Source organism: Elaeis guineensis, chromosome 2 (genome assembly GCF_000442705.2).
Source record: "Elaeis guineensis isolate ETL-2024a chromosome 2, EG11, whole genome shotgun sequence".
Lineage (NCBI taxonomy): Eukaryota > Viridiplantae > Streptophyta > Magnoliopsida > Arecales > Arecaceae > Elaeis > Elaeis guineensis.
Genome location: NC_025994.2, coordinates 54,792,714 through 54,817,486, shown reverse-complemented (window position 1 = coordinate 54,817,486; position 24,773 = coordinate 54,792,714). Strand labels below are relative to the sequence as shown.

At 40.3% G+C, this 24,773-nt stretch overlaps 1 protein-coding gene and 1 non-coding gene across 2 annotated transcripts in view; both read right to left on the bottom strand.

The window, feature by feature from the left end:
* The window catches only part of LOC105036394 (uncharacterized), a 43,069-nt gene that overhangs the window by 6,677 nt on the left and 11,619 nt on the right, over positions 1 to 24,773 (bottom strand). The gene's annotated exons all lie outside the window — the stretch shown is intronic.
* On the bottom strand, positions 24,577 to 24,681 carry LOC140855950 (small nucleolar RNA R71). The gene has a single exon (XR_012139392.1). It is a non-coding gene; the product is annotated as a small nucleolar RNA R71 (small nucleolar RNA).

Sequence of the window (24,773 nt, the reverse complement as noted above, 5' to 3'; positions counted from 1 at the left end):
CAAAAATATGAAGGAGGTGCTCAAGAGTTGGGCGTCCCTTTACTTGCCATGTTTGGATAAGCCTTGACTAGGTGTTTGACCTAGACAAGGACTCTATCATATCTCTCTATATAAGATGAGTTTCTTCGTGAAATTTAAGGGGGAGATAGATATTTGAGAGACCTTTCTGCCATCCAAAAATCAGAGAGAAATACCTTTGGGTCGTGGAGATATAAAAGACACAAGTTTGGGTGTCTAGAGAGAAAAACGTGAAGAAGAAGAGGGTCTTCTTCTAGGGTTTTTATTTTCATATCTTTCCTCCTTCCATCTTGAGTTTCCTGAGAGCGTCTCAGATCTAAAATTCCTCCTACTTTCCATCTTTGGAAGAGTCCAAATCAAGAAGAAGGAGGCACCTGATCAACCATCAAAGAAGGATCAGCGCAGTACTAGCATACTGTGCTGATTTCCTGAAGCAGGACTTCTGATCGAGATTCGTGGGCTCGTGTGGACGACTCCTAGAGGTCGGACGCGTGTGCGGCTTGCAACATCATCCTCAAGCCCAGATTAACAAGGTTAGAACGTCTAACTTGCAATGTAATAGATCTGATCTATTGTTTAATACATACATTAGATGTAGTATAGAAACATGTTGATATGATCAACATGTAGTTCATGCTATATTTATATATTTTAATTTCTGATTTAATACCATGTAATAATCATGTAATAGGATCTTAGATCTAGGGATTTTCTGATCTTAGAAAATAAATTTTGATTTATTTTAGTCTTCCGCTGTATGATCTTGAAAAAGTTTCAAGATCTAACCCTCTTTTTCAAGATCTAACCCTGAAACCCTAGATCTGGTTCCTACAATTGATATCAGAGCCTAGGTTCTTTATTACATGATTATTTATACATGCTTAGATTATTTTTTAGATTAGATCTAATTTATAATCTGATTATTAAATCTGAAATTAAAATTTTAGATCAATCACAAACTGCAAGGTTGTCCTGCTGTAAGGTTTACCCCTTACAGTGCAAAGGTTGTCCTAGTTTGTGTAGATCTATCTTTAATCATAAATTTATTAGATATGATCTAGATTAAATTTATGATTTATTAGATTTAAAAGATGTTTAAATCTGAAATAAAATCTCTTTGTTAATAATTTTTGTGCAAAGAAATTGTTTAAAGTTGAAATTGTTTCAATTACATGAACCTGTTTAGATTAGATCTAAAGTAGTTTCATGTTTATTTCACTTGCATCTTGATTATGAATCAAACATGCAATATGGTTGGTAGAATCATATTGTAAAATTATTTTACAAATATGAAAATTATTTTTTGAAAAGTCGAACCCAACCCTCAGCCCAAAACTTAATTAAGAATTAAGAAGTTGTTTGATTAGGTTCTAGGATTGTGAATTGAAGAACCTAAGACACAAATCATAACACATTGGGTTAATGGGTTAGTGGGAATTAGGTCCATTAATTGGGTTAGACCTATGGTTAGATTAAAGATGGACTTAATTAGAGAATTGACTAAATCTAATCAATTGTTGTCTTAGATTAGGTCAAGGATTCTCTAGATCAATTACAATAGTTGTAGTTGGTCAAGTCCATGTCTTTAACGAGAACCAAATGGACTTGATTCTTGGCTAAGCGGTCTAGCACGAACTGTTAGGTTGATCTAATCGAAACTAATTAAACCAGTTGGTGTCTAAGGTAAACCAGACCGGTGGTTTTTAATTGGGAGCCCGCTTACCTGGCCATTTCTGATGGTGTCTAAGACAAGCTTTGGCAGACCCTCCCACTGATCGAACTTACCTGGCCTCTTGATGAAATTATGTTTTGATCGGATCACTTGACTATTCGAGCTGACCCATGTCAGCTAGGTAAATCAGTGTGACTGATTTAGGTGCTCCTAGACCAGCCCTGGTCTCCCTTAAGCTGACTTGGTGAAGCCAGTGGGAGGATCATGATAAGCTGGTTCATCTGACCTCATCCTCTAAATTATTTAAATCCTCTAAAATTATTAGGTCCTTAAAATGATAAAGTTATGGAGATAACTGAGTCATAGCCTCCCATTAAGGTGTTTGATAATGAATCCATTAACTCAATAATTATTGCAGACCCAAAGGCCTGGTGCTTGTTGACTAATGGAATTATCACTCATCATATGATGACTTGGAAGTGTCTCTCTAATGGTGGTTAGGTGAGCCAACCAAAGTTGGGCTTAATCATTCGTTGGTTAGATACACCAAGTATGATCATGTTAATGGTTGGACCTAACCGGATCCTTACAGTGGAGGCCAAAGCCTACTGATTAGGTTTCTGGGGCAAAATTAAAATTACTAGAAATTGTTTAGAGAAACAATTGGTTATGAACCTACCCTTAGATGTACATGGGTTGACCAACCAAAGTTGGGCTTGTGTGCAGTCTAAGTGGATTCTAGTACCCGCTAAGGAATTAGGGTAATTCCTCGAGTTGGAGGTAGAGGCTACCAATTCGAATAAAATAGTGGGAGAAACTTTTTGATTAAAGTCCAAATCTTTAGGTTTAATGAATCAATTACTAATTAGGTTATGGTTCTCCTTTGTGCAAATATGGCCACTTCCCTATCGCTCCGATCATTGTTGGACAATGATAAGTTGGTGGGACCCACTTCGGTAGCTGGTACCGAAAGTTGAAGATAGTCCTGGAGCATGAACGGATCCTATATGTGATAATAGATCCTGCACCTGAGGAGCCAGCTGTCAATGCACGTGGAACAATCAGAGACACTTACCAGAAGTGGCTCAGTGATTGGACCACGGTGCGCTGTATCATGCTGGCTATCATGAGCGACGAGTTCAGTCGTAGATTCGAGACGGCTCAGCCAAAGGACAAGCTTCAAGTGTTGGAGGATGCCTTTGGCACACCCGATGACGTGGAGAGGCACAAGACTAGTTGTGCCATCTTCAACGCCAAAATGCGGGATGGTGCCTCTGTCACTGATTATGTATTGTACATGATCGAGCTGATGGAATGATTGAGCAAGCTCGACTTTTCCTTGCATGAGCAGCTTGGGAAAGATGCAATACTGAACTCGCTGCCCAAGTCTTATCTCCCATTCCTCACTCATTATAGAATGACAAAGTCTGAAGAGAACTACCACGGGTTACTGGGGTTGCTTCAGAACTTTGAGAAGGATCACCAACTTCACAAGGAGTCGGTGAATTTAGTGGGAGGTTCGTCTTCTGGTTCTCGACCTTTTAAGAAAGGGAAGAAGAACAAGAAGAAGAAAGTAAAGAAGGTGCAAGTTCAAGCTAGGACATCAGTGCAGAGCCAGACCAAAAAGGTCAAGCCTGATAAGAGTCTATTCTACTGGCAAGCACCCTAGATTAGATAGTGTGTCAGATATCTACTTATGGCACTGTAGGCTAGGTCATATAAACAAGAACAGAATAAACAGGTTGACTCAAGAGGGAATCCTCGAAGTTAGTGATTGTGAATCACTTCCAAACTGTGAGTCCTGTCTTCTTGGTAAAATGACCAAGTCACCTTTTACTGAAAAGGTGAGAGAGCTACTTGAGCCTAGTACATACTGATGTATGTGGGCCCATGAGCACCAGTGCTAGAGGTGGATATTTCTACTTCATAACTTTCACGGATGACCTATCCCGATATGGATATGTCTATCTGATGAAACATAAGTCGGATTCATTTGAAATGTTCAAACGATTCTGAAGTGAAGTAGAAAAATAAACTGGGAAGAGTATTAAAACTCTTCGATCTGATCGAGGAGGAGAATATCTTTCTAGTGAGTTTCCCACATATCTAGGAGAGAATGGGATTCTCTCCCAATGGACTCCTCCAGGAACACCACAGCATAATGGTGTGTTTGAAAGGAGGAATCGGACTTTGTTAACATGGTCCGATCCATGATGGGTTTTTGCTAGCTTGCTGATATCCTTCTGGGGATATGCACTCGAATCGGCCTGTTATCTGTTAAATAGGATTCCAAGTAAGTCTGTAATTAAGACTCCATATGAGATATGGACAGGGCGTAAGCCAGTACTTTCACACTTTAGGGTCTGGGGGTGCCCGGCCTATGTCAAACGATTAGTCACAGACAAACTTGGACCTAGGTCTGACAAATGCTCATTCATAGGGTACCCCTAAAGAGACAAAAGGATATTTTTTCTACCATGCTGATGAACAAAAGGTGTTCATCAGCCTTAAGGCAATCTTTTTAGAAAAGGAGTTCCTTGGTGAAGGAACCGTTGCCTCTAAGGTTGAACTTAATGAAGTTCAACAGGTAGAAGGACCGACACCAATAGCTGAACCTGAGTCGGATATGATTAGATCAGATCCAGAGCCCAATATACCTGCACCATTAAGGCGATCCGGTAGAGTACCGCGTCAGCCGGACAGATACTACGGTTTCTTGGTCCGGGACGGTGATCCCATCGAACTTGATGAGAATAATGAGGATCCGATCACCTATATGGATGCTATGCAGAGACCTGATTCCGAGAAATGGCTTGAAGCCATGAAATCCGAAATGGAGTCCATGAAGGTCAACTATGTATGGACATTGGTTGACCCACCTGAAGGGGTTAAACCCATTGGGTGTAAATGGGTCTTCAAAAGGAAGAGGGGCGCAGACGGAAAGGTGGAGACCTATAAAGCCCATCTGGTTGCCAAGGGATATCGTCAACGTTATGGTATTGACTATGACGAGATGTTTTCCCTGTGGCAATGCTCAAATCTATTCGGATAATGCTTGCAATAGCTGCCCATCTGGATTATGAGATCTGGCAGATGGATGTAAAGACAGCTTTTCTGAATGGAGAGCTGACTGAAGAGGTGTATATGATACAACCTGAAGGGTTTACATCCACAGATGAGTCCAAGGTGTGCAAGCTTCAGAGATCCATTTATGGACTGAAGCAAGCTTCTCGGAGTTGGAACATGCGTTTTGATAAGGTGATCAAAACGTATGGCTTCATTGAGAATGGAGAAGAGCCCTGCATCTATAAATGGGCAAATAGTCCAGTTGTGGTATTTTTGTCTTGTACGTGGATGACATTCTCTTAATCGGGAATGACATCCCCGCACTACAGGGAATAAAAGTTTGGTTGTCATCACAGTTCTCCATGAAGGACTTGGGTGAAGCATCCTACATCCTAGGGATGAAGATCTATAGGGATAGATCTAAAAGGATGCTTGGGTTATCCCAGTCCATGTACATAGACACTGTGCTGAAGAGGTTCAGCATGGAGAATTCCAAGAAGGGCTATCTACCGATAGGCCATGGAATTTCTCTCTCTAAGAAGGATTGTCCGACAACTCCTGAAGAGAGAGAGCGTATGAGTAGAGTCCCATATGCTTCAGCTGTGGGATCTATCATGTACGCCATGACATGTACAAGACCAGATGTGGCATACTCACTAGGAGTAGTGAGTAGATACCAATCTGATCCTGGAGAAAATCACTGGAAAGTGGTTAAAGCCATCCTTAAGTATTTGAGAAATACTAAAGACCAATGGTTGGTTTATGGCGAGTCAGATCTGAAACTTGTGGGGTTCACAGACTCCAGCTTCCAATCTGACCATGATGACAGCAGGAGCGTGTCGGGTTATATCTTTACTCTGAATGGTGGAGCCATCTGCTGGAAGAGTTCCAAGCAGCATACTGTGGCAGACTCTGTTTGTGAAGCGGAGTATATCGCAGCATCAGATGCCGCGAAGGAAGCTGTGTGGCTGAGAAAATTCATCAACGAGCTCGAAGTAGCACCCTCCCTCGATGGTCCAGTCCTGCTCTACTGCGACAGCACTGGTGCCATAGCTCAGGTGAAGGAACCCAAAGCACATTAGCGGACGAAGCACATCTTGCGCCACTTCCACCTGATCTGAGAGATCGTGGATCGAGGTGACGTCGACCTTCAGAAGATCGACGGAAAAGAGAACCTAGCGACCCCTTCACTAAAGCCCTGGCAATAAAGGAGTTCGACAACCACAAGTCGAAGATGGATATTAGATACTGTGCCGAGTGGCTTTAGGACAAGTGGGAGTTGTTGGGAAATGTGTCCCAAAAAGCCAATCGTCAAGCTGTTGACGGTTGAGCAACCAAGTATTGTAATTGATTTGTTAATAAATAAAATATATTTGGCATCTTCATCATAAGCTTTCATCTTCTAATGAACTCCGTTGTTATGATGAAGTCCTTAGGACTATTTAAGTTCGATAAAGAGAGGATTTATCGATTAGTCCTTAAAACTGTTCACGACCAAATGATAGGCTGTTAATAAGGACGACAGCTTCTATCGAGCATAGGTCGCTGTAGGCCATATGGGTTGGTTGTCCTCTTAACCAAGGAGTGTGGAGACACTGGTATGGCATACAGGTGAGATGTAAGGGTACATCGTCATTGAACGTGACCAACTCCAGAGCATTCTGCTGTCGAGAATGTCTCTGATGGGATATAGGTATAAGTGTCCCTTAGACTTGAGATCCCTCAGTGACTTGCAAGCAACTCACTGTGCTTTGGTACTGGACTAACTGAATTTCTAATTCAGGGACGGAAGGCTTCTGGACACAGTCAAGTACTTGCGAAGTCAGAGTGTGATCGAGATGGGATTGACCACTCCAAGAGTTGGAGAAGAATGAGTCGCTGTATTTCAATTTAGCAAAACCTTGGCCAGGGTAATCCATCAGATGGATTTGATATTTTGAAATACAATGTGGACAACCTGATCAGAGTTGACAGTTGAGCTCTGGGGTGTCCTATGATCATTTTGGTCAAGGGGATGAATTATATGAAAACTATATCCGCATGGGTTCTAAGGATGTTGTTCTACATATTCGACCTATCCGGTCGTCGGGTACCATTGCTAGATGGTCACTTCGATTGGTATAGGAATTTGTTCCTATGCTACCGGCTTAGGTTCGGACCTATGAGGTCAACACATTAGAGTTCATGATCCGATCAGATGGTTGATCAACGATTAAGAATCGTTCTAGGGTTAGATGATCAATACGATTGATATTTAACCCAGTGCAAGTGTTGCAGGAGGATCGATTAGCAATTCGATTGCTAATTGGCTTAATTTGATTAAGCCAATGGGCTGAGATTAAGTCTAATTAAATATGATTTAATTAGATTTATTTTGGACTTGATTGGATCAAGTCCAATTGGTTTATTGGATAAGCCAAGTGCAAGGAAAAACTAGTCCTAGTTCAACTAGGACTTGGGTCAATCTAATTTCTAATTTGATTAGAAAATTAAATCAGATTTAAATCTAATTTAATCTGATTAAATTAGGTTCTTAATTGGGTTAAGACCTATTTTAATTGGGTTGATCTAATTTTGATTTGATTTGGTTTGGGAAACCAAATTAAAACAAGTTATGAGACAGAATCCTAGTAGGACTAGGATTCCACCTTGCGCCACATAAACCTTCACCACGCCCTCTCTCTTATTCAACGCCAATCTCCACTTATTTTGTGCGACAAAAGCCCTCTCCCAGATCTCTCTCACGTTCACAAAAGGTCTCCTCTCTTCTTTCTTACATGGAAGGTGGTTTGGATCAAATCTAAAAGGAATAAGTTTGAATTTCGAATTCTATGAGATAGAGTTTTAGAAATCCAAAACTCTTTCAATTTTGCACCGAATTTATCCAAATTTTTTTTGAAATTTTAGTGGCTTTTAGGATTTATATTGTGCACCCTTTTCTGGTGATCTATCCACAAAAATATGAAGGAGGTGCTCAAGAGTTGGGCGTCCCTTTACTTGCCATGTTTGGATAAGCCTTGACTAGGTGTTTGACCTAGACAAGGACTCTATCATATCTCTCTATATAAGACGAGTTTCTTCGTGAAATTTAAGGGGAGATAGATATTTGAGAGACCTTTCTGCCATCCAAAAATCAGAGAGAAATACCTTTGGGTCGTGGAGATATAAAAGACGCAAGTTTGGGTGTCTAGAGAGAAAAACGTGAAGAAGAAGAGGGTCTTCTTCTAGGGTTTTTATTTTCATATCTTTCCTCCTTCCATCTTGAGTTTTCTGAGAGCATCTCAGATCTGAAATTCCTCCTTCTACTTTCCATCTTTGGAAGAGTCCAAATCAAGAAGGAGGCACCTGATCAACCATCAAAGAAGGATCAGCGCAGTACTAGCATACTGTGCTGATTTCCTGAAGCAGGACTTCTGATCGAGATTCGTGGGCTCGTGTGGACGACTCCTAGAGGTCGGACGCGTGTGCGGCTTGCAACATCATCCTCAAGCCCAGATCAACAAGGTTAGAACGTCTAACTTGCAATGTAATAGATCTGATCTATTGTTTAATACATAAATTAGATGTAGTATAGAAACATGTTGATATGATCAACATGTAGTTCATGCTATATTTATATATTTTAATTTCTGATTTAATACCATGTAATAATCATGTAATAGGATCTTAGATCTAGGGATTTTCTGATCTTAGAAAATAAATTTTGATTTATTTTAGTCTTCCGCTGTATGATCTTGAAAAAGTTTCAAGATCTAACCCTCTTTTTCAAGATCTAACCCTGAAACCCTAGATCTGGTTCCTACATACATATCTAAGTCCCATCTTCTCAAGGTGGGCTTCGATCTTCTGTTGGCCTAATAGCTTTGTCAGTGGGTCTGTCACATTGTTTGTGGAGTCGACTCTCTTAACCTTGACATAACCTTTTTTGAAGTAATCACAGATCAGATGGAATCATCGCTCGATATACTTGGACTTCTAGTGAGACCTTGGCTCCTTAGCTAGGGCTATGGCGCCATTATTATCGCAGTAAAGAGGGATGGTATCCGATGACATCACTCCAAGTTCTGCGGCAAACTTCTTGTACCAGAATATCTCCTTCGCAGCTTCCGATGCAGCAATGTACTCTGCCTCCATGATGGAATCAGCAATCACCGTCTGCTTGGAACTCTTCCAGCTAACTGCACCACCATTGCAAATGAACAGACTTCCAGATGTCGACTTTCGATCATCTATATCAGACATAAAGTCTGAGTCTGTAAATCTCTGAACCTGGAGTTCTCCATTCCCAAAGACTAGAAACATATCCTTAGTCCTTCTCAAGTACTTAAGAATACATTTCACAGAAGTCCAGTGCTCTTCGCCTAGATTCGACTGATATCTGGTTGTGACACTCACAGCATGGGCTATATCAGGTCATGTACATAACATGGCATACATGAGGCTTTCTATTGCCGAAGCATAAGGGATCTTGCTCATGCGTTCAATCTCCTCAGGTGTGCTAGGGCACATCTTCTTGGAGAGATGAATGCCATGTCTAAAAGATACTAAACCTCTTTTGGAGTTTTCCATGCTAAACCTTTTTAGCACCTCCTCTATGTACATCTTCTGTGAGAGTTCCAGCATCCTATTTGGTCTATCTCTATAGACCTTAATACCCAGTATAAAGGATGCCTCTCCTAGATCTTTCATAGAGAACTCCTTAGACAACATATTTTGACTGAGGTCAATATGGAAATATCATTCCCAATCAGGAGGATGTCATCTACGTACAGTACGAGGAAGACAACTGCGCTCCCACCGACCTTCTTGAACACACATGATTCCTCCTCGTTCTTGATGAAACCAAACATTTTGATCACATCATTGAAACGAGTATTCCAGCTCCGAGATGCTTGCTTAAATCCGTAAATGGATCTTTGCAGCTTACAGATCTTGTGATCATCATCACTGGATGTGAAACCAAGCGACTGTTCCATATAGATATCTTCCTCAAGATATCCATTTAAGAATGCCGTTTTCACGTCCATCTACCATATTTCATAATCGAAATAGCAAGTAATGTGCGGATGGATTTTAGCATGGCTACGGGCGAAAAGGTATCCTAATAGTCAATGCCTTCGCGCTGACTATAACCTTTCGCTACGAGCCTAGCCTTGAATGTCTCCATATTCCCATCTGCACCTATCTTTCTCTTGAAGATCCATTTACATCTAATAAGTACAATACCTTCAGGTGGATCTACCAAGGTCAAGACTTGGTTTAAGTGCATCAAGTCAATTTTTGATCTCATTGCCTCTAACCATTTCTCTGAGTCAATATCTGATATCGCCTCATCATAGGTCTTGGGGTCATCACCATGAGTCCCATTTCCCGTGAGGAATATTTTTTCTACTTCCTCTTGTATAGTACCTAAGTACCTTTCAGGAGGATGGAAAATCCTAGTCGATCTACGAGGTGGAAGAGGTTGTGTTAGGACTGGTTCTAATTGATTTGGTTCCTCAGGTTTCTTAGCTCGTTGCTCTTGGGAGACATTCTCCTTGAGCTTAATTATTCTTCCGATGCCACTATCTTGAATAAACTATTTTTCAAGAAAAATAGTATGTCGATTCACAATCACATTGTGATTTTCTGGAATATAGAAATAGTATCCTAATGACTCTTTAGGATATCCTATGAACCGAGCTCTAAAAGATCTGAACTCTAACTTGTCCGCCTGCTATTTCTTGACATGAGCCGGACAACCCCAAATCCTGAGATGACACAGACTTGGCTTCTTACCATGCCATATCTCATACGGTGTGGTAGGAACAGTTTAGAGGGAACCCTATTCAATACATATATTGCTGTCATGAGACAATATCCCCAAAGAAACTCAGGGAGGTTCGTGAAGCTCATCATGGAACGGACCATATCTAATAGGGTCCGATTCCTCCGTTCTGAAATCCCGTTGAGTTGTGGCATTCCAAGTGGAGTCCATTGAGAGACTATGCCATTATCCTAAAAATAATCTAGGAACTCCCGACTAAGGTACTCACATTTTGCTCGATATGAAATACAGATACATCAATATGTAGCTGATAGAGACCATTAATAAGAAAACTATTTGCAACTTTATTATTTTCATAAAATATATTACAATGGTTCTTATGAAAGCTAATCACATAGCCTTCTTGTGCTAAACATGAAACAGAAATCAAATTCTTGCTTGCTGCAGGCACAGAATAACAATCTCTAAGAACTAAATCTAATCCTAACGGTAATCGCAGAGGGTAGGTTCCCACGGCCACAGCAGCAACTCTTGCTCCATTTCCGATGCATAGGATCATATCTCCATTCCTCAACTTCCTGCTCTCCTTAAGATCCTGCATAGAAGTGCACAAATGAGCACTAGACCCAGAGTCAAGTACCCAACTGGATGCAGAAGAAACCGTAAGATTAGATTCTATAACGAGCATTCCTCCAAAAGGACCATCCTTCTTGTTCTTCAGGGTGGCCAAGTACTGAGGACAGTTCTGCTTCTAATGGCCGTCTGAATTGCAATGAAAATATTTTTCCTTTTCAGCAGCCTTCTTCTTCGGTTCCGTCTTCTTCTTCTTCCCATCCACCTTCTACTTCTTCGCAGATTTCTTCTTCCTTTCAAAAGACTTTCTCTTGGAAGAAGTCCGCTCCACAGTAAGGACTGAGCCTTTTGAACCATTCAAAGAAAGCTCAGCCGTAACCAACATGTTCATTAACTCAGCCAAGGTACACTGCATCTTATGCATATGGAAGTTCATGATGAACTGACAATATGCATCAGACAAGGATTGAAGGATCACATCAATCTGAAAATCCCTGTCTAAGATGACACCGAGCTTCTCAAGCTCCTCAAGATCCTTGATCATTAACAAACAATGATCTTGGACTGACTGCCCATCATACATTTTAGCCTTAAAAAGTTTTTGGCAGACTTGATACTTGGCTGTGCGACTTTGTTCACCAAACAACTCTTGTAGGTGAGCCAACATTTGGTGGGTAGTCATAATGTTCTCATGCTGGCGTTGCAAGTCATCAGACATGACACCCAACATGTAGTACTGGCTTTGTTATCGTCATCCGTCCACTTTTTCAGAGATGCTCTCTGTTCAGCAGTCGGACGTGCTGGTATGGCAGGTGGGTCCTGGTCCAAGACATGAGTCAGTTTCTTGGAACCCAGAACAATTCTGTAGTTCCTCAATCAGTCCTTGAAATTAGGTCCAGTCAATTTGTGAGTGTCTAGTATTCGGTCGGGAGGTTGGACGCCGACATGTTTCCTGTAGAGAGTCAAAAGTTTCTAGTTAGATTTTGTAATCAGACTTAATCAATTTGTTTAGGAGTTTTATTTTTAAACAAATTAGGCTTCCACTATTTTCTCAGATCCCTACACTCCCTAGGTAAAGATGTGAAAATCTCTGTGATTAGTGATTTCTAGTGGGTGGTGCGATCTCACCGACTGGCTCACCACCTCACCTAACAGTTATTGGTGATGGATCAACTGATGAGTGGACAACTCTGATCCAATGATTCTCTAATCATGGTGCATCCAAAACTTGGTCTCTAATTCATGAAGCTCACCGTGCTCGGAATATTGCTCCAATCCTTAGTTAAGTCAGACCCACCATTTGCACGAATTAGATTCCTGATTGGGTCTCTCACCGTATCCGAAATATTGAGCACAATCCATCCTCTAATCCGTAGCATCCAATGCCTAATGGACATGGTTGCATCTTTCCGGTGCAACTGAGCCACTGTAACCGGCCGAGAACAATCAACCCTGGGAAGGGTCCGCACATCCACAATGGTAGAAGACCTTAGACTTAATATTTTCTTAAGGAGATTTGATTTAGGTCTCATTAAACTTGACTTGATATAGTCATAACAATTATGACTAACCTAGTGACATGGGTTAGCTCGAATTGTTAGCCACCTCAAATCAGAACTGGGTTGACATATATGGTCAGGTAAGTGAGACCGGTGGGAGGGATATGCCATTAACTTGACAAGAACGCATTCAAATCGAGTAGCTCCCAATTAAAAACCAGTCGGTCGCAATTGCCCAACTTACCTTAGACACCAAATTGTCAAACCAGAACCAATTGGGTTAGTCTACAATCCAGGCTCTAACCACTGAGCCAAATTAGGTCTTAACTTGATCGAATCACATCTAAATGTGATTCGACCTTGACCTAGACTTAATCCTATTAGGCTGGTCAATTATTAGCTTTCATGATCCCACCTAACCAACTTTTGATTCGGTTTGATCAACCGCTAGACCTAATTGAGCTATCCAAGCCCGAACCCAATTTTATGAAAATGGCTTAGATTTGAAATTCTCAATTTTAGATCTAATTTAATTTCATAAGCTTAATTCATTAATTAAGTCTTGGATTCATAAACAAAATAGGTAAATAAATCCTAAGGTTTCAGGATCTAGGATTTTGCAGAAAAGTAAATTTTGATTTCTGATTAAGGATGAACGCGCAGCACCTCTACATGCCATAAGAAAACCCCATTGAATGAGAGGAGAGGGTCTTAAACCCTACTCTGTTCTTATGACCGGATGGCCATGAGGAACACCTTAATCAGAAATATTAATTTAACTACAAAACTAGTTAGATCTAAATTACATATCACATATATAATTTCAGATCTAACTTATACATGCTTTGCATACATCTCATGTATTAAAATCTGATCTAATTAGTATGCTTTCAGATCTGATACATCACATATAACATCTGAAATATAAGATTTAAATTGAACTATTCAATATAAAATCTATTCTAGACAGTTACTAGAACAATTCTACAACTAGTCTAGACATGCAACAGATCAATCTTATGTATTAATTAAAATTTTATTTTCTATTTTCTTATCTGAATATAACATTTATAACATCAGAAAAATAAAGAATAAATTAGATCTAATTTATATTTTAATCACATTAAAACATAAAACTATAAGACTATTCATAGATCAAACTACTCCTAGTCTAGTCATGCATTTCATACATGTTAGATCTACTTAGATTTAATTTTAAATTTTTCTGATTTCAGATACTATCACATCTGATGTGACATTTAAAATCTATTAATATCAGATAAATAAAAATAAAAATTAGATCTAAATTAGATCTAAAATATAACCATCAACCTAGCTCTGATACCAGTTGAAGAAAAAACCGACTTTTTTCTTGTAGGATCTTCCAGATCTAATGAGATCTGGGGCAAAATATTTCAAAAATTATCCTATGATATTTCAGATCTAAGATCTATTAGATCTAATTTCTATTATCTGATATTAAATCTAAAATTAAATCTAAAAATATGAAGAATAGAGAAATACCTCTAGGGTAACTAGATTATCTTGTAGATGATCGCAGCAATACCCGAGGTTCTAAAATAGCCACGCAGTCGCCTGGCCTCTATCGGTATCCACTCAAGCAGGATCTGGATCATCTTCTCCTCGCGAATCTTTACTCCAAAAATCAGATCTGGATCTGATCTGGAAGATCTTCAAAAGATCTTCTGAAGCTGGAGCAGCAGCTTCTCGATAAATCTCTGCAGCCTTCTAATTAGAAAGCCACCATGCCTTGGACAAGCACCAGATGGACGCCCAACCTCTTGGACGTGAAGAGGGGAGGGAAAGGAGCAGAGGGGGCATGGAGAAGTGGAGAGGATTTAGGCTTTTGTTGGTTATTGCGCAGTCTCTAAACCCTAGGCGCAGACAGGGTTTAAATAGACCCTGCTGCGCCATGCAGTGCTACATCATTCGACTAATCAAAAAATTTTAATTAATTCTGAAAAAATTCTGATTGATGGGGTGATGTCATCTGATCATATCAGATAAGAATCCCCACAATCCCTCCTACTGTTGGCGCCAACACTGGATAAGCACAGCGAGATTTGCACCCCACAGTCCAAGTTGATCAAGGGATCAGAGTCCTCATCTCATGGGACTCTATCCTTATCCACTTGGGGCGCACGCCCAATCTGAATATGGCGCCTACTTTGAGGCCCAATTTAGCAGGCGGACACTCCACAAAAAAAAATCTCCAATAATCTCTTGCCAAGTGGCCTTCAGTCCAAGGTCCATTGGTCAACGTTTGACCAATGTCCTAAAACGAAAATGACAGATGACAGGAATTAGCAGGTGTTGCCTTAAATTCATCTCATGAATTAAGACAAATCCTTTCTGAGCTGGACTGGCTCCAATCAGACTGTGAGAGACCTTCTCAAGGTTCTCTGGGTGAGTCAAATCATATTTGACTTAATCGAGATAGAAAAGATTACATGAGGAGAAAGTTAGGCTCAATCGTGTGCTAGCACGATTTTCTTGAACCTAATTGGATCTAATCCAAATCAATCGAACTGAGCTAGCTCAATTGATGACATCCAGACCCTAACTCTTGTTTGTGTGATCCAGTTAGGTTCATTTCCATATAGTAATAAGACATGTCGTGATCTCATCATCGACATCATCGAAACTCCTTTCGATGAACCAGAACTCTTCTGATTCAGACAATTAGAATGATCAATCATCAAGATCATTCTAATTGCTCCCAAAATCCACCAGTCACACCTAGCAATATATGGTGGCAACCCATCAGAAATGAAGATGAACCTCTCAGTGCAGCTACCTGTGTGATTGAGTTCCTCTATCATGAGTCTCGACTGAATTAGGATTAAGGTGAACTCGTCAAATCCAACATCAGTCATATGAATCAATCGATCGATCCAAGTCCAATGTGAAACCTTAATGAAAAACTCTTTTTCATTATTTCACTCTGTCATGGCCATGGGCTTAAGGACTCAATCTTTTGATCATCATAGAACTACTCCTCTTATCTACTGAGGTTGATAGATCCCATCTTGATGCAATTTGATTCCTACAATGAATATGCTACAGCCAACATACACCTCAGGATTCCGAATGGCTAGGAGATCGAGTTATGATGTAGTCAAACCATAACACACTCAAGGTGAACTGTTGATGTACCTCAGATCAAAGAACTAGACACACAGCTGCAGCATCGAGCTAGTCATCGACGAGAAGGTAGATTTCCTTATGACTGCTTGAGGTGGTCACGCTCAGTACTCTCGTTCTCAACGAATACCTGTACTCTCGCTCCGGTGTCTCCACATTATAGACTCAAGACACATCTACCCTAAGAAAGCGATCGTACACCAACCTTTCGGATCGATCACCATCCTCATGATGATCCTATGGTCAGGAGCTGTTTATGAGTTGTTATGTAAATTCATGCCTTAAATTTTCAACTCTTGAAAATATGAATTAACATTTCTACTAATTCAAAGGATGTATCACAAACATAATGTATACAATGTGATAGTAGAATAACCTTTTTATTTATTTATAGTAAAAATTATAAATTTATCCTTACATTTATACAAGAATGTGTCAGCCAATTTGGCATCTAGGACACACATCTAACTGAAGTGAATTTTAGTGCAGGGGTAAAACGATAATTTTAAAATTTTTTCAAAATTATAATTTTACAGCAAAAAAAATTAATTAATCTAATTAATTAACATGTGTTTATCCTACACTAGGATCTAAATATGATATATAGCATGCATTTAAATTTGAAATTCAAACTTCTACAGTAAATAATTTACTGTTATGTGTTCAGAACACATTACCTTCATGCAGGTAGTCGATCGCTGCAATCTGATGACCGTCTGAAAGGTCTGATCATTGCAACGTAGCCACACAGTGTGTCTAGCCTCCGCAGATCGTCCACACGAAGCTCCCAATCTGATCAGCTCCTCATGAATGCTAGTTCGTTGCAGAGCCTTTTCGACGGCCGATGCTGATCGAACTCCTTCGATCGATGTTTGCCGAATCCTCGGATGCTTTGGATCGTCAGCAAAGATGGTAGAGAGGTTGATGAAGCTCTCCCTGAAGTTTGGTGGGCTCACGACACTCGTAGCTCACCTTCTCACTTCCCGAACCCCAGGCAAAAACCCTAGGTTACTCACTGAAAACCCTGCGCCCACTCTTGTTTCTTTTCTTTCTTTTTCTCTTGGAAGTTTTTGAACTTCCTACTCACGCACAAGGCTTCCTCATACCCACTATTCTCTCTTGGAAAATTTCTACGCACGCCCCACCTCCCTTTCTCTTTTAAAACAGTGCAAGACGTGTCTTATCCGCGTGAAAGGATAAAGATAAGTGGTTGCACACTTGAATTCAAATCGAATTTGAATTCAAATGCAAACCAACTCATCCTTATCCACTCTGGACGTGAGAAGAGAGGAGGCGTGGCTTCTTTGTGTGTGGAGAGTTTACATGAGAAACTCTTTCTCGTGTAAAGCAAGGGGCGCACAAGATAAGGTTGGTGGTGCATGGATTAGTTGGTTACCCATTCAAATTCAAACATCCTTTGAATTTGAATGGCCAACTAACTTATTTTTATCCAGATAATTGGCGCACAAGGGTGGGCGTGGGATGCCTTCTGCATGGGAGAAAATTCACGAGAAGTTGCTTCTCGTGAATTCAAATGGGCGCAGAGAAGTGAGGTGGTGCAGGGAGTTGAATTCAAAAAGGTGGTTTGATCATAATTGAACCAACCTAATCAAAATAGGTTAAGCACAATTAGACTAAGTTAAACCCAACTTAATAAGGCTTATTTAGGCTCAATAAAATCCTAATCAAATCAGGAATTAACTAAGCCCAACTCCTGATCAGATCAGGGACCAAAACACCTTAGCGATTAGGTCAACACTTAACCTAATCGGATCAAATCCAACTGAATCCAATTCAATTGGACTTGATCCAAAAATAATTACTCAATCAAATTGAGTTAATTTGCGATCAAATCACTAATTAAACCTCTCATAAATACTGAGTCCAAATTCGATGGGCAATCGAGCATCAGAATTCATCGAGATGAAATTCTGATCGAAAAGTCCCAAACCAGTGGGACTTTTGACCTCGATATCCAAAATGTGTGGAACTCGTGATCAGAGAATCCTGATTCTCGATCACAGAATCCCAGACACTTAGGACTCTTCACCAGCCATCAGATCAGATAAGAACCTCTAATGTGTGTGACCTCGCGGGTTCAATCCTAAGCCGGTAGCACAAAAACCAATTCCTGTACTAATCGAAGTGACCATCTAGCAATGGTACCCGACGTCCGGATAGATCGAATAGTCACAATCGCAACACTCAGAACCTACGTGAATATGGTTACGGTATAATTCATCTTTTTGACCCCTATGTTTAGGATGATTCAGGGTTAAACTGTCAACCCTGATCAGTCATCCGAATCGTGCTTAACTCAAACAGTCCTGTGACTCCTCACTAGGACTACCCTAGCCAAGGTTTTGCTAAATTGAAACACGACTGTACACAGCTCCTGAACTGGAGTGGTCAATCCCATCTTGACACACGCACCGACAAGTCAAGTACTTGACTACACCCAGCAGCCTTCCGTCACTGAATTAGAAATTCAGGTAGTCCAGTGCCTAAGTGCAGTGAGTTGCTTGCAAGTCACCGTGGCGGTCTCAGGTCGGAGGGACAATTATACCCATATCCCATCGGAGCAAATCTTGACAGCAAAAAAGGCTCCGGAGTCGGTCACGTTCAGTGCAGATGTACCCTTACATCTCATCTGTATGCCATACCAATGTCTCCACACTCCTTGGTTAAGAGGACAACCAACCCATATGGCACACAACGACCTATGCTTGATAAACGTTGTTGTCCTTGGTAACAACGTATCATTTGATCGCGAATAGATTTAAGGACTAAACGACAAATCCTCCTTTGTCGAGTCTAAATAGTCCTAAGAACTTCACCACAATACAGGAGTTCATTAGAAGATGAAACAATTTGTGATGAAAAATGCCAAAATAATTTTTATTAATTTATAATTCATATACTAATACAAGAAAGAGCACAACCGTCAACAGACTGACGATTGACTTTGGGATACTATTCCCAACAATCTCCCACTTGGCCTAAAGCCAATCGGTGCAGTATCTAATACCCATCTTCGACTTGAAGTCGTCGAACTCCTTCACCGCAATGGCTTTAGTGAATGGATCGGCCAGGTTCTCCTTCCCATCGATCTTTTGAAGGTCGATGTCACCTCGATCTACGATTTCTTAGATGAGATGGTAGCGGCGTAGAATATGCTTCATCCGCTGGTGTGCCTTTGGTTCCTTCGCCTGAGCAATGGCTCCAGAGCTGTCACAGTAGAGCAGAATTGGACCAACAAAGGAGAGTGCTACTCCAAGCTTGATGATGAATTTCCTCAGCCACACCGCTTCTTTGGCAGCATCTGATGCAGCGACATACTCTGCCTCGCAAACTGAATCAGCCACTGTGTGCTACTTGGAACTCTTCCAGCAGACAGCCCCACCATTAAGGATAAAATAAATCCCGATACACTCTTGCTGTCATCATGATCAAACTGGAAACTAGAGTCTGTAAACCCTATAAGTCTCAAGTCCGATTCACCATAAACAAGCCACTGATCCTTAGTATTTCTTAAATACTTCAGGATGGTTTTAACAACCTTCCAGTGATTCTCCCCTGGATTAGATTGGTATCTACTCACTATCCATAGTGAGTATGCCACATCTGGTCGTGTACATGTCATGGCGTACATGATAGATCCCACTGTCGAAGCATATGGAATTCTACCCATACGCTCTCTCTCTTGAGGTGTTGTCGGACAATCTCTCTTCGAGAGAAAAATTCCATGGCCTATCGGTAGATAGCCTTTCTTGAAATTCTCCATGCTGAACCTCTTCAGCATAGTATCAATATACGTGGACTGGGATAAGCCAAGCAACCTTTTAGATCTATCCTTATAGATCCTCATCCCTAGGATGTAGGAAGCTTCTCCCAGATCCTTCATGGAGAATTGTGACGATAGCCAAATCTTTATTCCCTGTAATGCAGGGACATCATTCCCGATTAAGAGAATGTCATCCATATACAATACAAGAAATACCACAACTGGATCATTAGCCCACTTATAAATGCAAGGCTCTTCTCCGTTCTTAATGAAGCCATACATCTTGATCGTCCTATCAAAACGTATGTTCCAACTCCGGGATGCCTGCTTAAGTCCATAAATGGACCTCTGTAGCCTGCACACCTTAGACTCATCTGTGGATGTGAATCCTTCAGGTTGTATCATATATACCTCTTCGTCCAGCTCTCCATTTAGGAAAACTGACTTCACATCCATCTGCCAGATTTCATAGTCCAGATGGACAGCTATCGCAAGCATAATCCGAATGGATTTGAGCATTGCCACAGAAGAAAACATCTCGTCATAGTCTATACCATAACGTTGACGATATCCTTTGACAACCAGACGAACTTTATAGGTTTCCACCTTTCCGTCTGCACCCCTCTTCCTCAAGTTCGACCTTAGAGATAACAGTCCTTTCACCAAGAAACTCCTTTTCCAAAAAGATTAACTTAAGACTAACAAACACCTTTTGCTCATCAACTAGGTAGAAATAATACCCTTTGGTCTCTTTTGGGTATCCTATGAAATTACACTTGTCAAACCTAGGTCCAAGCTTGTCCATAATTAAATGTTTAACATAAGCCGGACACCCCCAAACCCTAAGGTGCGAGAGTACTGACTTACGTCCTATCCATATCTCATATGGCGTTTTGATTACAGACTTACTCGGAACCCTATTTAGAAGGTAACAAGCCGATTCGAGTGCATATCCCCAGAGAGAGATCGGCAGACCAGCAAACCCCATCATGAATCGAACCATGTCCAACAAGATCCGATTCCTCCTTTCAGACACAATTATGCTGTGGTGTTCCAGGAGGAATCCACTGAGAGAGAATTCCATTCTCCCCAAAATATGTCAAAAAATCATTGAAAAGGTATTCACCTCCTCGATCAGATCGAAGAGTTTTAATACACTTCCCAGTTTGTTTTTCTACCTCATTTCGGAATAGTTTGAACATTTCAAACGACTCCGACTTATGCTTCATTAAGTAGACATACCCATACCTAGATAGGTCGTCTGTGAAGGTTATGAAGTAGAAATATCCACCTCTTGCATTTGAGCTCATGGGTCCACATACATCAAAATGTACCAGACCCAAGAGTTCACTGATTCTCTCACCTTTTCCAGTAAAAGGTGACTTGGTCATCTTCCCAAGAAGATAGGACTCACAGGTTGGAAGTGATTCACAATCACGTACTTCAAGAATTCCTTCTTGAGCCAACCTGTTTATCCTGTTTTTATTGATATGACCTAGCCTATAGTGCCAAAGGGAGACTTCTGACACATTATCTATTCTAGGACATTTATCGGAGGTTTGAACCACATTAACAGGCTGTGATAGTAAGTAAATTCCATTATTTAGTTGTCCAACAAATATTGTAACACCATTCAAAATGATATTGCAAACGTTTTCTTTTATTAAAAATTGATAACTGTTCATGGCCAAAAGGCCTACAGAAATAATATTTAATAAAAAACTTGGACAATAGTGATATTCACTCAGAATTACATTACGAGAGTTGATTACAAGGTTCATGATTTCTAAAGCTAGAACTGAAACTTTGCTTCCATCTCCAACGTTTAGGAACCTCTCGCCTTCATCAAATCTCCTACTGACCTGCAGACCCTGCATCGAATTATAAATATGATAAGGGCTTCCAATATCCAATACCCAGGCAGTAGTATCACAAATGGAAAAGTTGCAAGGTGTTATCATATAATTACCTTGCTTCTTCTTCGGCCTGTTCGGGTCCAGGGAGGCAATGTATAGAGGACAGTTCCTCTTTTAGTGCCCCTGTTTCTTGCAAAAGAAGCACTCCGCCTGGCTCTGGTCGGGCTTGCGCTTCTTGGTCTAACCCTGTGCAGACGTCCTAGCATGCGACTGCACCTTATTCTTCTTCTTCTTGTTCTTCTTCCCTTTCTTAAAGGGTCAACGACCAGAAGAAAACCCTCCCACAACATTCACCGACTCCTTATGGAGCTGGTGGTCCTTCTCAAAGTTCTGCAGCAACCCCAACAAGCCGTGGTAATTCACTGCAGGCTTTGTCATTTGAAAATGAGTAAGAAAGGGGAGGAAGGACTTGGGTAAAGAATTAAGGATCACATCCTTACCGAGCTGCTTGTGCAAAGGAAAGCCCAGTTTACTTAGGCGCTCAATCATTTCGATCATGTACAGTACATGATCGGTGACTGAGGCCCCATCCCTCATCCGAACATTGAACATGGCATAACTAGTTTTGTACTTTTCAACGTCGTCAGGCGTGCCAAAGGAGTCGTTCAACATTTGAAGCATCTCCTACGGTTGGGCGTTGATAAACACTTAATTTAAGTCATTTAAAACAAAAAATTATATTTAATTTATTTTATTTATTAAGAATTTGATGCTTTTTTTATGTTTTACAGGAAAGATGATCGCCAATACAAAGAGTCCGATTCATAGATCAAAAGGACTCAAGTTTGAAGAAAATTGGACTTAAAATAAAATTAAAATAAAAAAGGATGCATACGGTATTATAGAAAATGAAGATACTATGCAAGGAACCCAAAAGGATATAGATGTAATTGTAAAGAAACAAAAGTTTCTTTTTGGAATAAAAAAATTTCTTTTTGAAGCGTTAACGCGTGCGTGAGGCGCAGAAGGCTCACGCGGGCGTGTGCAGATGCGGCATCGCGGGGGTGCGGGTGTGGGCGCGCGGCAGGCGGACGCGAACAGACGAACAGATGCTCATTAAAGAAAAAAAATTAATATTTGAAAATATTTTAAGAAAAAAGATTTGTATTTTCTTTATCTGTTTGTGATCTTTTAGTCCTTAGCATTTTTTTTAGTCCCACATCAGAAACCATGTAAAACTCCTCCCTCCTAACACCTATAAAAAAGCTTTTGTACTCCCATTGGAAGGGGAGTCCAGAAATTCTTCTAGAGCCTTAAATAGAGGAATAGAAAGGGACTACTTCATGAGCAGCTAGGCTAGCAGTTTCGGGAGTGGAGAAGAAATTTTGTAACGACACAGAGATGGTTTATTGTTCTAAACTTTCTTGTATTTCTTTATATGCAATAAAGATTATACTTTTTATTTAAATCGTCATGAGTTCTTTATTTGCTATCTTTCATCTGTTTTTATTTATGCTTTCCTGTTAGATTAATATTAGGAACAACTTTTACTTTTCGGAGACGCGCCATGATCTACGGGTACGGGACGTGCCGAGGAAAGAAGAGTTGTTTACCTAGTAATTTCTGGAGACATGCCGTGATCTACGGGTACGGGGTGTGCCGAGGAAAGATAGATATTTTTCCTAAGATTAATCGCATCTATTTAATTAAAAAAGAGATACAACTCTGCTAGTGCAAAATTAATTCAAAACTTCCGAGCTCTTTATTTTCTAATTACATAAATTTTAAGATAATTTATTTTCTAAATCAAAATAATGCTTCTTTCTTTTATTTTGTAATCTCAACTTAGCCCAAGGTCCCTAAGGATACGATCTCGACTCATCCTACCTACGTAGTGAGTAGAGTTATTTTTGGTGCTATCAACGACTACGCATCAAATTTTGGCACCGTTGCCGGGGACCTTGGCACGGTTGAATTAAAAAAAAAAAGCTACTGATATTTCATAACACTTAACTAAAATAGCGTAACCTCAAATATAAAAATTTCTAACTTGATTGGACACCTTGTTTCTTTGCATTGCATCTCCATAATTAATTTTAAGGGCGCAACCCATTAACTAAGATAAGGTGGGGATTTGATCACCCTTCCTTGGCCCACAAATCACTCCTTTGCATTTGCATAACCTAGACCTTAATCTAAAATTAATTAGACGTTGACCCCTAAGAATTTCGAGCTCATTAGGACAAGTGACCCTAAGAGTTGAACCAGGTTAGACTTGGTCAGCTAGCTGGTGTTTAGGCAAGTGGTTTACGGGATGACTGGGCCCAAAGGAAGGTAGTTTTTAATTGGTTCCGTTCGCTGACCTGACCAATTTAATTGGTGTCTAAGGAAAGCAATGGGGGGACTCCCACCAACCTTACACTTACCTGGCCAGTTGGTTGGTCAAGCTCTGACTTGGAGGGCTTGAAGGCTAACTACAGTTAGGAGCTGTCTAGAACTAGGATAACTTTAGGATAGAGAGTCCACTGCGTGTTAACTTGATTGTAATTAAAATCTAACCACAACTAATTCTTCTATTAGTTTTAGGACTTCTTAGGATCTCTTCTTTAGAACTCTTTTCTCTCCTCTCTTCTCCTCTTAATAAAATTAAAAAAAAAATCCTTAACAGACTAGGATAGTCCTACATAGACCTTTTAGTTGCATGTTAGGTCGACGATCACTAAAACCCGACTTGCAACCATTAGACGAAGAATTAGAAAAGACTTTTAGGACTACCCGAGTTAGAAACATGGCTGCACCTAGTGAGGCTAATCCTCCACGCTCATTGAGAGAATACTTCACTCCATCCTCGTATACCTACTCTCCATGTATTCAAGCACCTCCAGTAGAAGCTACCCAATATGAGATTAAGTCTAGCATTATTCAAATGTTGCCATCGTTCTATGGACTTAGTAATGATGACCCATACAAACATTTGGATGAATTTCTTAAAATTTGTACCACAGTAAAATTCCAAAACTTCTCAGATGATGCCCTTAGGTTGAAACTGTTCCCTTTCTCACTTAAGGACAAAGCCAAACATTGGTTAAACTCCTTAGACTCTATAACCATTTCAACTTGGGATCAGCTTCAGAGAGAATTTCTCAAAAAATACTTTCCAATCAGAAAAACAAATCAAATTAGAAAAGCTATCACCAGTTTTTTCCAATTGGAGGGTGAACTTTTTCATGAGACATGGGAAAGGTTAAGGACCTCATTCGTAAATGTCCACACCATGCTGTCCCTAAATGGCAACTTTGTCAGTATTTTTATGATGGTCTATCGGAGAAACACCGACAAATGGTTGATGCATCATGTGGTGGGACATTCATGC